The sequence below is a fragment of the Mus musculus genome, chromosome 10 (assembly GCF_000001635.26).
Source record: "Mus musculus strain C57BL/6J chromosome 10, GRCm38.p6 C57BL/6J".
Lineage (NCBI taxonomy): Eukaryota > Metazoa > Chordata > Mammalia > Rodentia > Muridae > Mus > Mus musculus.
In genome coordinates, this window is record NC_000076.6 from 5782929 (window position 1) to 5795508 (window position 12580).

A 12580-nucleotide genomic window follows, 5' to 3' on the forward strand; every position below is an offset into this window, starting at 1 on the left:
TTAACCATTGGGCCATATCTCCAGCTCCAGAAAATTTTCATTTTGAATACATTTCCAAGCAGGTCTTGGAATCACTAAGTCCAGGGGAAACAGAATGCAGCCTCTACAGAGTCACCATCTCCGACAATCTGTGAAAAACAGACATCATTTGGGCTACTTCCACATAAACGTCTTCTCTCTGCAGGACAAAGTTCTCTCTGTACTAAAGTAAGTATGGAACACCAACTTACATAAAGCTGTCCTTGTTAGGTGAACCCACCTCAGCGATGCCACTTGGTGTTCTTACTTCTCCTTTTGCTGTAAGGAGGGGAGTTCTTGAGGTCACAGTGAGCTAGCTGGGGCTGCCGCACATTCAGCTAGAGTATGGAGAGAGCAGCAGGGATGTCAGTCTCTAGCTCTGCGTGAGTTCATAGATGTTGTAGAGTAATAAAATTCTGCCAGTTTGGTTTTAAACCACATCAGGGATAATTTAAGAGATGAATGAAAAGTCAGGCAGAGAGTCGCATGCCTCTAATCCCAGCACAAGACATAGTGGTGGGAATTCCAAAAACACAAGTTTGCCATCTAACACATAAAGCACACAAGACCAGCCAGCTTGGATTGCATAAGAACCTATCTCATAGCAGATAGTCCTGTATAACGTTAATCACAGCACTCCAGAGACAGGGGCAAGCATAGCTCCGTGATGTGGGGGCCAGCCTGGTCTATGTAGAGAGTTCTAGTCTAGTCAGGGCTACATGGTAAGGAGGGAGAGAGAGAGAGAGAGAGAGAGAGAGAGAGAGAGATGATTGCTTATATTTATATTTTAGGTGAGATATTTTCAAGTCAGTGGTGCAAATCACTATCCGTGTACAGTAATCTAATTTGTATTTTCAAATTGAGAAATTCAATTTTGCAGACAAGCAAAAATGAATGAAAGAAAATCTTTAAACCCTTGAAAGACTTCACCTTTATGCACCTATTGTTCCTAACCTGGTGTTGCTAGACATCTGGCTGAGACAGTCCAGTGCTAGCTTTATGTGTACAAGATAATGTACGGGGCCGAGATGGAGCTCGGTGCTGAAGTGCTTGTTTAACCTGTGCAAAGCCTGGGTCAAGCCCCAGTACTGCAAAAACAACCAGTTAAAAAAAAACAAAACAAAAAGCCAGGCATGGTGGTGCACGCCTTTAATCACAGCACTTGGGAGGCAGAGGCAGGCGGATTTCTGAGTTCGAGGCCAGCCTGGTCTACAAAGTGAGTTCCAGGACAGCCAGGGCTACACAGAGAAACCCTGTCTCGAAAAAACAAACAAACAAACAAACAAACAAAAACCAGAGTATTTATAAAGATCTGTATGCATTCACAGACAAGTCAGACAGACAGACACTTATAGTCACATATAGTCACACATGATCACACATATACACACAAATATTCACATGTGTATATACTCATGCATACATGCATATACACACACACTCATACACACTCTCACACGTACTCAGCCATTCACATACACACACATATGCACACTCACATATACATTTGAAGGTTAAATGTGGACACTACAAACTTTTGAAATAGCAGATATCATAAAAACTACATGCACTTAAGTTGCATGTAAAATACCATTAAATGATGCGTGTGAATAAATATACATACAGCATATATTTTATAAATAGATATTTGTATAAAATGTTTGTATAATATATATACATACACAAAATGCAGTAAGCAGCAGAGATTTCCCTGTGTATCTCCATGGGACTGAATCATATATGCAAACATCACTTCAAGTTTCTTCAACTCTTCATAGGCAGAGGAGTTTTATAACCCAAGCCAAGACATCTGTCCTGCCGAATGACAGTTCCCTCGATTTCTGCCTGGCCATTTGCCTCCAGCTTGGAATTTTAAAAACAGGTCTTGGTGATTTACACGTAGAGCAGAATGTAGCCTTGACAGATACCTATAAATAAAGAGAAGTAAGACCTTTCATGTAGGCAAGCCACACAAGAAATCTCCCTGCAAATAAACTGTAGAAACTTGGTCTACAAGAAACTTGATGTACACTCCCTGGCATGAGTGTAAGGCTCTAACAAGAAGAAATAAATGCATTTGCAGTGTTCACTTTCCAACACAACCATGCAGAGAGCACCGGTCTCCCCTGCAGCTTTCTTTTTGAAATTTAATGCTGCCTGGGATGAGTTTTCTTCTAATGCTGTGCTTTTTGAAATGTGCTAAGATGGCTATTTCTTGGTTAAAGGGGATCAGCCTTTGTACAACTCAAATCTGCAGTGGAACCCTAATTAGCTAAATGGGGCTGCTCATGGCTGCATCAAATCACCCAGGGATGGTGTTTAAATGCCCCTTTCCTATTCTTTAGGTATGAAAAGAGACTGCACTCCTAGAAAGTTCTCATAGGATGCTGTTCTTGACCAACAGACAAGACAGTGTACTAAAGAACTAAAAGTTTTTAGCCACAGTTCCCAGTTTCTATTCTCTAACTCATAGGCATTCAGCAAACACTAATGTAACATGGGCTGTGAGCCAGCCATTCTGCTCTCCCGAAATGTTAATTTTATTTTATTTTCTCACTTTCTCCTCCTCTTTCTCCTTCATGAGATGTCTCTCTAGATGTCCAGGCTAGCTTTAAATTTACTGTTTATCATAGGCTGACTTTTGAACCTTACTGCCTCAGCTTCCCGGGTGCTGAAATTATAGATGTGACTAACACACCATCGTGTCCAGCTTCTAAGCAGCTTTTTAATGTGTTTCTTTTTCCTTGCATTTCACAGATGCCATTTGGTTATGGAAGATAGTTGGGAAATGCCATTGTGGAAATCTGAGCTAGGAATATTCATTAGACCTGAGCGTTCTAATGCCTAAAGTTAATTTTTTTTCCTCTCTCCCACCTAAACACTGGTGGAAATAAACCTCAAAAAGTATTACTGCAAGCATTACCTCACCTCCTTCCTCCTAAACAGTACAAAGACTCAGCCAGGCATATCTGTTATCAGATTCAGTCAGATGTTCATTTTCATAGAGTTGCTGAATCTATCTTCAAGGTAATCAAAGAAAGTGATAGTGTTTAGGGTTAAACAGATTTGGATTAAGGCACAATAAACTCCATCTATTTGTGAGATCTGGAGAGTTGTATCTACTCCCTGTGTTCTTACATGTACATGTAGATGTATGTGCTAGGTTTCCCTCACTATGAAAAATACCCAAGAAAATAAATTTAAAAGAAAGACATGCGTATTTTGGTTCATTGCTGTAGAGGTTTCAATCCATGATCACTCAGCTCTGTAGCTCTGGGCATAGTACAGAATATCCAGAGTCCATGCCTCCTCATGGTGCTCAGAAGCAAAAAGGAAGTCCCGATACCCCCTTCAAAGACATGATTCCAATGACCTAGCCTCATCCCACTAAGCCCTTCCTACTAAATATCCCACCTTCTCCCGATGGTGTCATGGGCTGGGGACAAAGCTAACCTGTATGACTGTGGCAGGCCTTGAGATAAAAACTTCAGCAAGGAGTTAGTAACCCTCTGCTTGTTGAATGGCTAATTGTTAAGAACCTGCAATGTGCTGAGTATTTTTCGAATACTTGAGATAAATCAGTGAGCAAAGGAAATAGGATTCACCTTCTTAGACGGAAGACAAAGGGGTAGGAATAACACATAGAAATAGACACTTGTATACATACCTGACACACACACACACACACACACGCAAAAAAAAAAAAAAAAAAAAAAAGACAAAAATAGTAGCTTTATTTACTATCTTTTGACTCTTTGCTGTATTCCGGTAGGCCCTAGGTAATACAGACCTATCATTTCTGTAAACTCCGTAGGGACTCTCCCTTGAATAGAGCACACTACACACCAGTCTTATCTGTAAGAGTGTGAGGTATGTCTAAACTCCCTTAATACTCACAGCTGCCCAAAAGGCAAGGTTGCTGCTTTCCTTTTACAAGGATGAAAAAACCATTGCTCAGAGGGGGAAAACAAACAAACATGCCCCAAACAGATTCTCAAATCATGGACATGATGACTAGCAAAGCTGTACTCTAACTCCAGAGCTTGTCTCTGGGTCCTCTCAACAGCAAATCTTCAAAGCAATGATATCCCAGCCATTTGAAAGAAGCACAAAGAAGTTTCATATCAAACACTGAAGAAGACAGTTGCAAGCTGGGCCTTAGGTGGGTTGGTTCTGCCCTCTGGTGGAACCACAGAGAGAGGCAGGACTAAGAGACCATTGACGACAGAGGAAGGGAAAGAAGTCACCCCACGTTCTCGGCTCTTCCAAAGTTTGAACAGTCATGAAAAGGACAGGGAACTCTAAAAGCAACACTTAGGACTATGGGGCGAATACCCATCCTGAATTTAAGCAGGTTCATTTCATGATCATGCTTGGACTGATTATACTGAACTGAGCCTGGCAAGCGATAGCCTACTCATAGCCACTTGCCCTTGACTGTGGGAATTTATGTGGCAAGTTTCCTCAAAGTTCTGTCACATTGAGTCCCTCCTGATGCTGGCCCATAATGTCTTATTGGGAGTGAAATAATCCTTTTCTCATATTTGGCCTTTGTCCACTTATTTTATGAGAGCAAATGAAGCAAACCTAGGAAAGTATCTATAGTTGATACAGTTCACACCTTAATTAACCCAAATTACAAAAACTCTCATAGACACGCTCAGAGTTCAAAACATCCTAGACAATTCTACACTGATAACTCAAAACCAGGTGCCTGTAGACTATCAGTCTCAAATGCAACAATTCCACATATCATAAACTTTGCTCATCAGTGCAGAAAACCATTAGGATACATAAGGAACATGAGATTTGTCTCAATATTTTGTTAACATACTATTATAGTACTTATGTTAATTCAATATAAGTATACACACTTTTCAAACATATGTGTGTAATGCTATTTCAGTTTTTGGTAGGGATCAATGAAAATGTGAATGTGACATAATTTTGACTCTTAACAATAAAAATTACCATTGTAAACCATAAATCTCCCTTAGCTGAACTCCATGCTGAAGAACGTTAAATTAATGAATCATGAAAAAAAAAAGAATATAAAGTGAGTTTCCAAGTACCTCACATAACACAGATTTTCCCACAACGTTCTAGCCACACAGGCAAAGCACTGAAGGTAAAGGAGACGAGTAACATTTGGAGCAATAAACAGCAGAGGTTGAAATTTTACTAGAAATAATTCTAAGTGAAACGGATTTTGTTAGTGTTAAAGAGACGTGATCGCGACTACAACACACTCCCTCTCAGGAATGGATTGTTAGAAAGAAATGAATGTGGTGTTCTTATCCAGCTTGAGTTCTTAAGGCTTATGAGTCCCTAGGACGATGCCCCACTGGCGTAATTGACACTCCGTGCTCCTTCTGTCAGCTCCCCAGTGGGATAAGACAACTCTTTGCTCACCAAGTTGGTCTAACACCAATGGGTGTCAAATGTAAGCCCGCTGCTGCAAACCGGCAATAGCTTGGGGTTTCTCAGACAGCCCCTACACGGGTAAGTTTCTGAGCTCCAGCAGCTAGGAAGGGTGGGAAGGGCTGCACACCCCTCTTCCCTCTGTACTTCAATCACAGACATTCAATATCCCCATTTCACATAGGCCAGAGGGCTATTCCTTGGAGTGATAAGAAACCATCACCTTTTAACCACTCTCTTAGGCACTCTCCTTGTCTCTTCCCAACTGGGTCCCAACAGAATATAGGGGTGGCGTAAATATTGCTTGTGCATCTGTGTCCCGAGCATCTGTAGGTTCGTGTAAGCGCTGGTTTATTTGGGGGGTGGGAGGATCTGCTTGCCTCCATCTTGGGTCTAGCATATCAGTTCAGCAGTAGCCTGACCCAACAATGCTCTCCTCCTTTGTCATCTTACAATCTCCTGTACTACCTTAAAGGAGTTTTAATCCACCCTTTAGAACAAGGAAGTCAGTCATGGATACAACTGAAATACTTTTGCTTAGAAAGTATGAGCCAGTGTGGAAGCAAACACTTAAGCCATCTATTATTATCTGTATGAAGTTTAAAAGCTGGGTTCTCTGATGGAACTCAGACGTAGGCTCGGACGTAGGCTCTGCATTTGACTTTACCCAGCAAGCTCACATTGTATACAGAAGGAGCTCAATAGATGTTCTAACTAAGAACAAAGGAATAACTTTTAAAAACTAAGGTAACACTTTGAAGTTATTTAAAGGTTCATTGGTTCCATACTGGAACAGCTTATTTTATCTGGCAGTAAGTCTATCTTCCCTAGTTGTCCTACTGAAGACAAAAAGCTTTTTCATTATCAGTAGCACAGTAATACAGATGAGAAAAAATTTAACACAAGATTATTTTGGCTATAAAAATCACAAAGTCGTGCCAGGCGTGGTGGTGCATACCTTTAATCCCAGCACTTGGGAGGCAGAGGCAGGCAGATTTCTGAGTTTGAGGCCAACCTGGTCTACAGAGTGAGTTCCAGGACAGCCAGGGCTACACAGAGAAACTCTGTCTCAAAAACCCAAAAAAAGAAAAAATCACATAGTTATTGGAAGGGATTCCTTCATTTTGACTGTCATTATAATAATTAACATTTTGGCCATAAGAAACTGAAATGCTAGTTACGTTTAGTTATTTATGTCACAATTGTTTAGTATTTCTCTTGTGTTTTCTAGTTTAACCATTGTATCAATAGTATAGGTAGGCAGTCTTCTCTTTTCTATATGCTTTGAAAACAGCTTATCCATGTTAAAAAATGATTTTGTCCAAGGTAAAATAGTGAGAAAGAAGTTGAAGCCACCAGCATCTGATGAGGAGGAATCAGGTGCCACCACTGTGTCACAGGGGCTTTGGAAAAACAAAATCTCATGGTAGGTGGGAGAAATAGCTGAGAGTGTCCAGTACTCATGCATAATAGGACCAGAGTTCAGATCCAACACCATGTCAGATGGCTTACAGCTGCCTGTGACCAGGGAATGGTATACCCTCTTCTGGTCTCCACACATACATGTACATCGTACATGTACAAATAAATAAAGGTAAGCCAGGCGTGGTGGGCAGAGGCAGGTGGATTTCTGAGTTCGAGGCCAGCCTGGTCTACAACGTGAGTTCCAGGACAGCCAGGGCTATACAGAGAAACCCTGTCTCAAAAAACAGAAAGAAAGAAAGAAAGAAAGAAAGAAAGAAAGAAAGAAAGAAAGAAAGAAAGAAAGAAAGAAAGAAGGGAGGGAGGGAGGGAGGGAAGAAAGAAACAAACAAACAAAGAAAGAAACAAAGAAAGAAACAAACAAAGGTAAAATAAAATCTCTCAGTGTACCTTGCTTCTGACTCCATCTCTCTGTTGTGGATAAATTTACTTTTTACAAGGTAGCAGCTCAGCATTACATCAGCAAAACATAGTGGATATCTAACCTCAGTGTTGATTTAAGATCTTTTTAGATTCCTTTTCCTCATTTTTCTAGTAAATGTACTCTCACCGCCATATCTAGAATAAAATGATTTCTTCTAATAAAAGAAAAAAAAAAAAAACAATAACTTGAGCTCTGAACATTACAGTCCTCTAGCTTGACACATTAGTTATGGTGCCAGAAAAGACTTCTTTGAATCTCAGGTGAATGCCATAGTGTTTAATTACCCAGTAAATCTAATATATGATTGTCTCAATCACAAGATGAAAAGTGGCCATCTGATTTTGTTTTTGCTTTGTACGAAGAATATTGAACTGAAGAAGTGAGATTTACCCTTCACGTCTGAGACTAAAAGTTAAACTGTTTAAAATATAACTATTTTAATATAGCAATATATATGTACTTGATTTTCTAACCTGGCAACATAAATTGGATAGAAAAGCAATACTATTCTTCCATCCCTTTTTATATTAGATTCACAGGAATGAACACTGAAAAGGACGGCGTTGAACGCGCGCCATCTCGTGGTAAGGTGTTCAAACTGTTGAAGTATAATTTGAAGAAAAGGGGAAAATGCCATACAGTCAGGGCAGTAGAGAAACGATCCATCTCTCACCTATTAAGTCTTCAGAGGGCCTTCGAGTTGTGTTTAAAAGGCATGGCAAGATTCCTAGGCAGAGTCCTGGAAATGTTCGTCTTCTGGTACCCAACAGCGTTGGTGCGTTGTAAGTTGATCTCAGGGCTAACCTGTGAAGACAGCATTTGATTCTATGAAGTGGGCAACAGCGAGGTTGAAAACACCCATGCGTATGGGCACACTGGGGTTTAGCAGGATCGCTAATCCATCATTCCCGACATCTGAGAGGAGAGTTGACTGATACACAGGACTGTCAAATCTGAAGGGTCTTCACGAAGAGTAAGGTCTCAGTTAATCTGCATCTGCCGTCAAAGTGTTATCCAAGGGACACAAAATAGTCATTCACCTCACACTCCAGCAGGATGATGAAACACGGGTCGTGGGTAACGCGGGCTGCTCTCCGGCTTGATCAGAGGGGCCATGGAAGGGAGTCGCCGCCAAGCTGAATGTCCAGCTGGGATCTCACTTGGCCACTGCCAGCCTCTTCTGAATATAATGTGTGTTCTTACTCGAACACGCACCAATTAGGGAATCCTGTGGTCTAGATTTTAATCCAGAGAGCAGGGTCAACCGGGTCTTACAAGAAGTACAATTCTCCCACTCTTCTCAGAATTGCAGACTAATCATTGACTCTAAACATAAAATTATACCGTGTACAGCTGGGCTGGTAAGATGGCTCAGCTGGTAAAGGTGCTTGCTGCCAAGCCTAACGACCAGAGTTCATCCCTTGGCCCCACGGGATACCAGAAGAGAACCAACTTCCACAAGTTGACTTTTGACCTGCACATCTATGCCCTATAGCAGGCTTGTACCCACCCAAATAAATAAATGTAATGATTTTTTTTTAATGTAAAGTTTCTAAAAATGAAGGTGGAAGAAAATTGCTGTGTAAGTAGATTATTACTTACTACTTAGCTATAACATGAAAAACGTGATCTATAGAAGGGAAATCATGGGCCAGAGGTCACCTGCCACGATGGTTCGCTACTCTCTTGACCCAGAAAACCCCACAAAATCATGCAAATCACTTTAAGAACACCGGGGAAACTGCCCAGGCCATCAAGGGTATGCATATCCGGAAAGCCACCAAGTATCCGAAGGATGTCACTTTAAAGAAGCAATGTGTGCCATTCCGGCAGTATAATGGTGGAGTCTGTAGGTGCGCCCAGGCCAAACAGTGGGGCTGGACACAGGGTCGGTGGCCAAAAAAAGAGTGCTGAATTTTTGCTGCACATGCTTAAAAATGCCGAGAGTAACGCTGAACTTAAGGGTTTAGACGTAGATTCTCTAGTTATTGAACATATCCAGGTGAACAAGGTACCTAAGATCGCCGACGAACCTACAGAGCTCATGGCCGGATTAACCCACACATGAGCTCCCCCTGCCACATTGACATCATCTCTCACTGAGAAGGAACAGATCGTTCCAAAGCCAGAAGAGGAGGCTGCACAGAAGAAAAAGATATCCTAGAAGAAACTGAAGAAACAAAAACCCATGGCCCGGGGATAAATTCAGCATAAAATAAATGCAGATAAAGTTTTAAAGGGGGGGGGGGAGGTCATTTGGAACAATAGGGAAAAAATGAAAATGTTTCTTCTAAGATGCTAACAAATTGAAAGACAAGAGACAGGTGAATAAAGCATCTGATCAATAACACGGAGCCTTCACAGGACCAAGGGCCTCTCCTCCCACTGATGCTAGATGAGGCCTCCTCTGCTACATATGCGGCTGGAGCCATGAGTCCCTCCATGTGTCCCTCTTTGACTGGTGATTTAGTCCCTGGGAAATCTAGGGGCTCTGGTTGGTTGATATTGTTGTTCTTCCTATGGGGTTGCAAACTCCTTCAGCTCTTTCAGTCCTTCCCCTAACTCCTCCATTGGGGTCCCCATGCTCAGTCCGATGGTTGGCTGCAAGTATCCACATCTGTATTGGTCAGGCTCTAGTAGAGCCTCTAAGAAGACAGCTTAAGAAACAGTATCAGGTTTCTGTTAGCAAGCACTTCTTGGCATCAGCAATAGTGTCTGGGTTTGGTGTCTGCAGATGGGATGCATTCCCAGGTGAGGGAGTCCCTGGATGGCCTTTCTCTCAGTCTCTGCTCCACTTTTTGCCCTTGCATTTCCTTCAGACAGGAGCAATTCTGAGTTAAAATTTTTGAGATGGGTGAGTGGCCCTATCCTCAATCAGGGGCCATGCCTAAATTCTGGATATGGTCTCTACAGGTTCTCCCTCCCCTTTGTAGGGTATTTTAGCTAATATCATCCCCATTGGGTCCTGGGAACATCTTGCTTTCCTGTCTTCTGGGACTTTCTAGTGCCTACTCCCAGTTTCCCATCACCCATTGCTACACACCTCTGTTAAAGTTCATGACCCTCTGTACTTCTCCATCTCCTCCCATTCTTGATCCTTCTTCCTTCTTTTCCCCTCTCCATACTCTCTTCCTCCCAAGTCTCTCTCACCGTCTACCTCCCATGATTATTTTCTTTCCCCTTCTAAGTAGGACTGAAGCATCCACACTTTGGTCTTCCTTCTTCTTGAGCTTCATATTATCTGTATCTTGTATCTTGAGTATTCCAAGCTTTTTGCCTAATATCCACTTATCAGTGAGTGCATCCTGTGTGTGTTCTTCTGTGACTGGGTTACCTCACTCAGGATAATATTTTCTAGTTCCATCCATTTGCCTGCAAATTTCATGAATTCATTGTTTTTATAGCTGAGTAGTACTCCATTATGTAAATATACCACATTTTCTGTATCCATTCAACTGTTGAGGGATATCTGGGTTGTTTCCAGCTTTTGGCTATTATAAATAAGGCTGCTATGAACATAGTGGAGCATGTGTCTTTGTTATATGTTGGAGCATATTTGAGGTATATGCCCAGGAGTGGTATAGCTGGGTCCTCAGGTCCAATTTTCTGAGGAACTACCAGACTGATTTCCACAGTGGTTGTACCAGCTTGCAATCCCACCAGCAATGGAGGAGTGTTCCTCTTTCTCCACATCCTTGACAGCATCTGCTGTCACCTGAGTTTTTTTTATCTTAGCCACTCTGACTGGTGTGAGGTGAAATCTCAGGGTCATTTTGATTTGCATTTCCATGATGACTAAGGATGTTGAACATTTCTATAGGTGCTTCTCAGCCTTTTGAGTTTCCTCAGTTGAAAATTCTTTGTTTAGCTCTGTAGCCCATTTTTAAATAGGGTTATTTGGTTCTAACTTCTTCTTTGTATATGTTAAATACTAGCCCTCTATTGGATGTAGTATTGGTAACGATCTTTTCCCAGTCTGTTGGTTGCCATTTTGTCCTGATGACAGCGTCCTTTGTCTTACAGAAGCTTTTCAGTTTTATGAGGTCCCATTTGTCCATTGTTGATTTTAGAGCATAAACCATGTGTTCTATTCAGGAAAATTTCCCCTATGCCGATGTGTCCAAGGTTCTTTCCCACTTTCTTTTCTATTAGATTCAGTGTATCTGGTTTTATGTGGATGTCCTTGATCCACTTGAACTTGAGACATTGACCTATTCTAAGTTTACAGTGCATTTGCAATTTTACAAGGGAGTTATATCATGCTAGGTGTATTTTAATGTCCTGGCTATTGTTTCATTTGGACATGAGACATGATTTATGTCAAGGTAGCAAATCACTGGATTGTGATGGCTATTCCTGCTTGTGAACTTGACTACATCTGGAATGAAGTACAATCCAGAAATGGAGGGCACACTTGTAATTCAGATCTTGAGGTGGGAAGACAGGCATCTGACCCAGATCTTGACATGGAGATCTTGAGGCACAGTGGCTGTGAAAAGTTTAGGCCCAGGCAAGGTAGTATACGCCTTTAATCCCCAGAGACTGAGGCAAGCAGCTGTCTGAGTCCAAGGCCAGCCTGGGACAAAGCAAATTCCAGATCCAAGCTCAGTGGTTCACACCTTTGATCTGGGCCTCACCTTCTGCTGAAGGCCACATAAGGACTTTGGGAGAGAAGGACTACTCACTTCCTTGATTGTTTGCATTTACTTGCCAGCACATCTGTTGGAACCTACTTCTACAGAAGACCAATCCTGGGATTGAGTGACAACTAGATGTTTGGACTTCCCATTCACAGCTGCCCATTGTTGTGTTAGCTGGACTTCAGACTGTAAGCCATTACAATAAATTCCATTAATATAGAGAGACATTCCATTGATTCTGTGACTCTAGAGAACCCTGAGAAATGCACCAAGTACCATGGAAAGATGCTCATCAGCCGTCCATCATCAGGATATAAATGAAAGCTGTAAGAAAGTACCAGTACTGCCCTGGCAGCACAGTGGCAAAAACCGCAGGCTGTACTGAGTGTTGACATACATTTCTTGAGAAAAGGGCACCAATTTGGGAAATATTTTCATGCATCCTTAAAAGGTAGGTTACTTTGCAATTTGTGATAAAACACTACAACCAGAAACAATTTGGGGGAAAAAAGGGTTTGTCTCAGGTTGTGGTTTACAGTTGTGGCCCATCAAGAAGGGGAGGCAGGGCAGGAGCTCAGGGCAGGAGGTGGATGCA

At 41.8% G+C, this 12580-nt stretch overlaps 1 long non-coding RNA gene across 1 annotated transcript; it reads right to left on the reverse strand.

Moving 5' to 3' along the window:
* Positions 1-1903: 1903 nt before the first annotated feature.
* Gm30617 lies at positions 1904-8583 on the reverse strand. The gene is made up of 3 exons (XR_380053.1): positions 8386-8583; positions 8019-8149; positions 1904-1946 (listed from the first exon to the last, which is right to left on the reverse strand). It is a non-coding gene; the product is annotated as a predicted gene, 30617 (long non-coding RNA).
* Positions 8584-12580: the final 3997 nt, after the last annotated feature.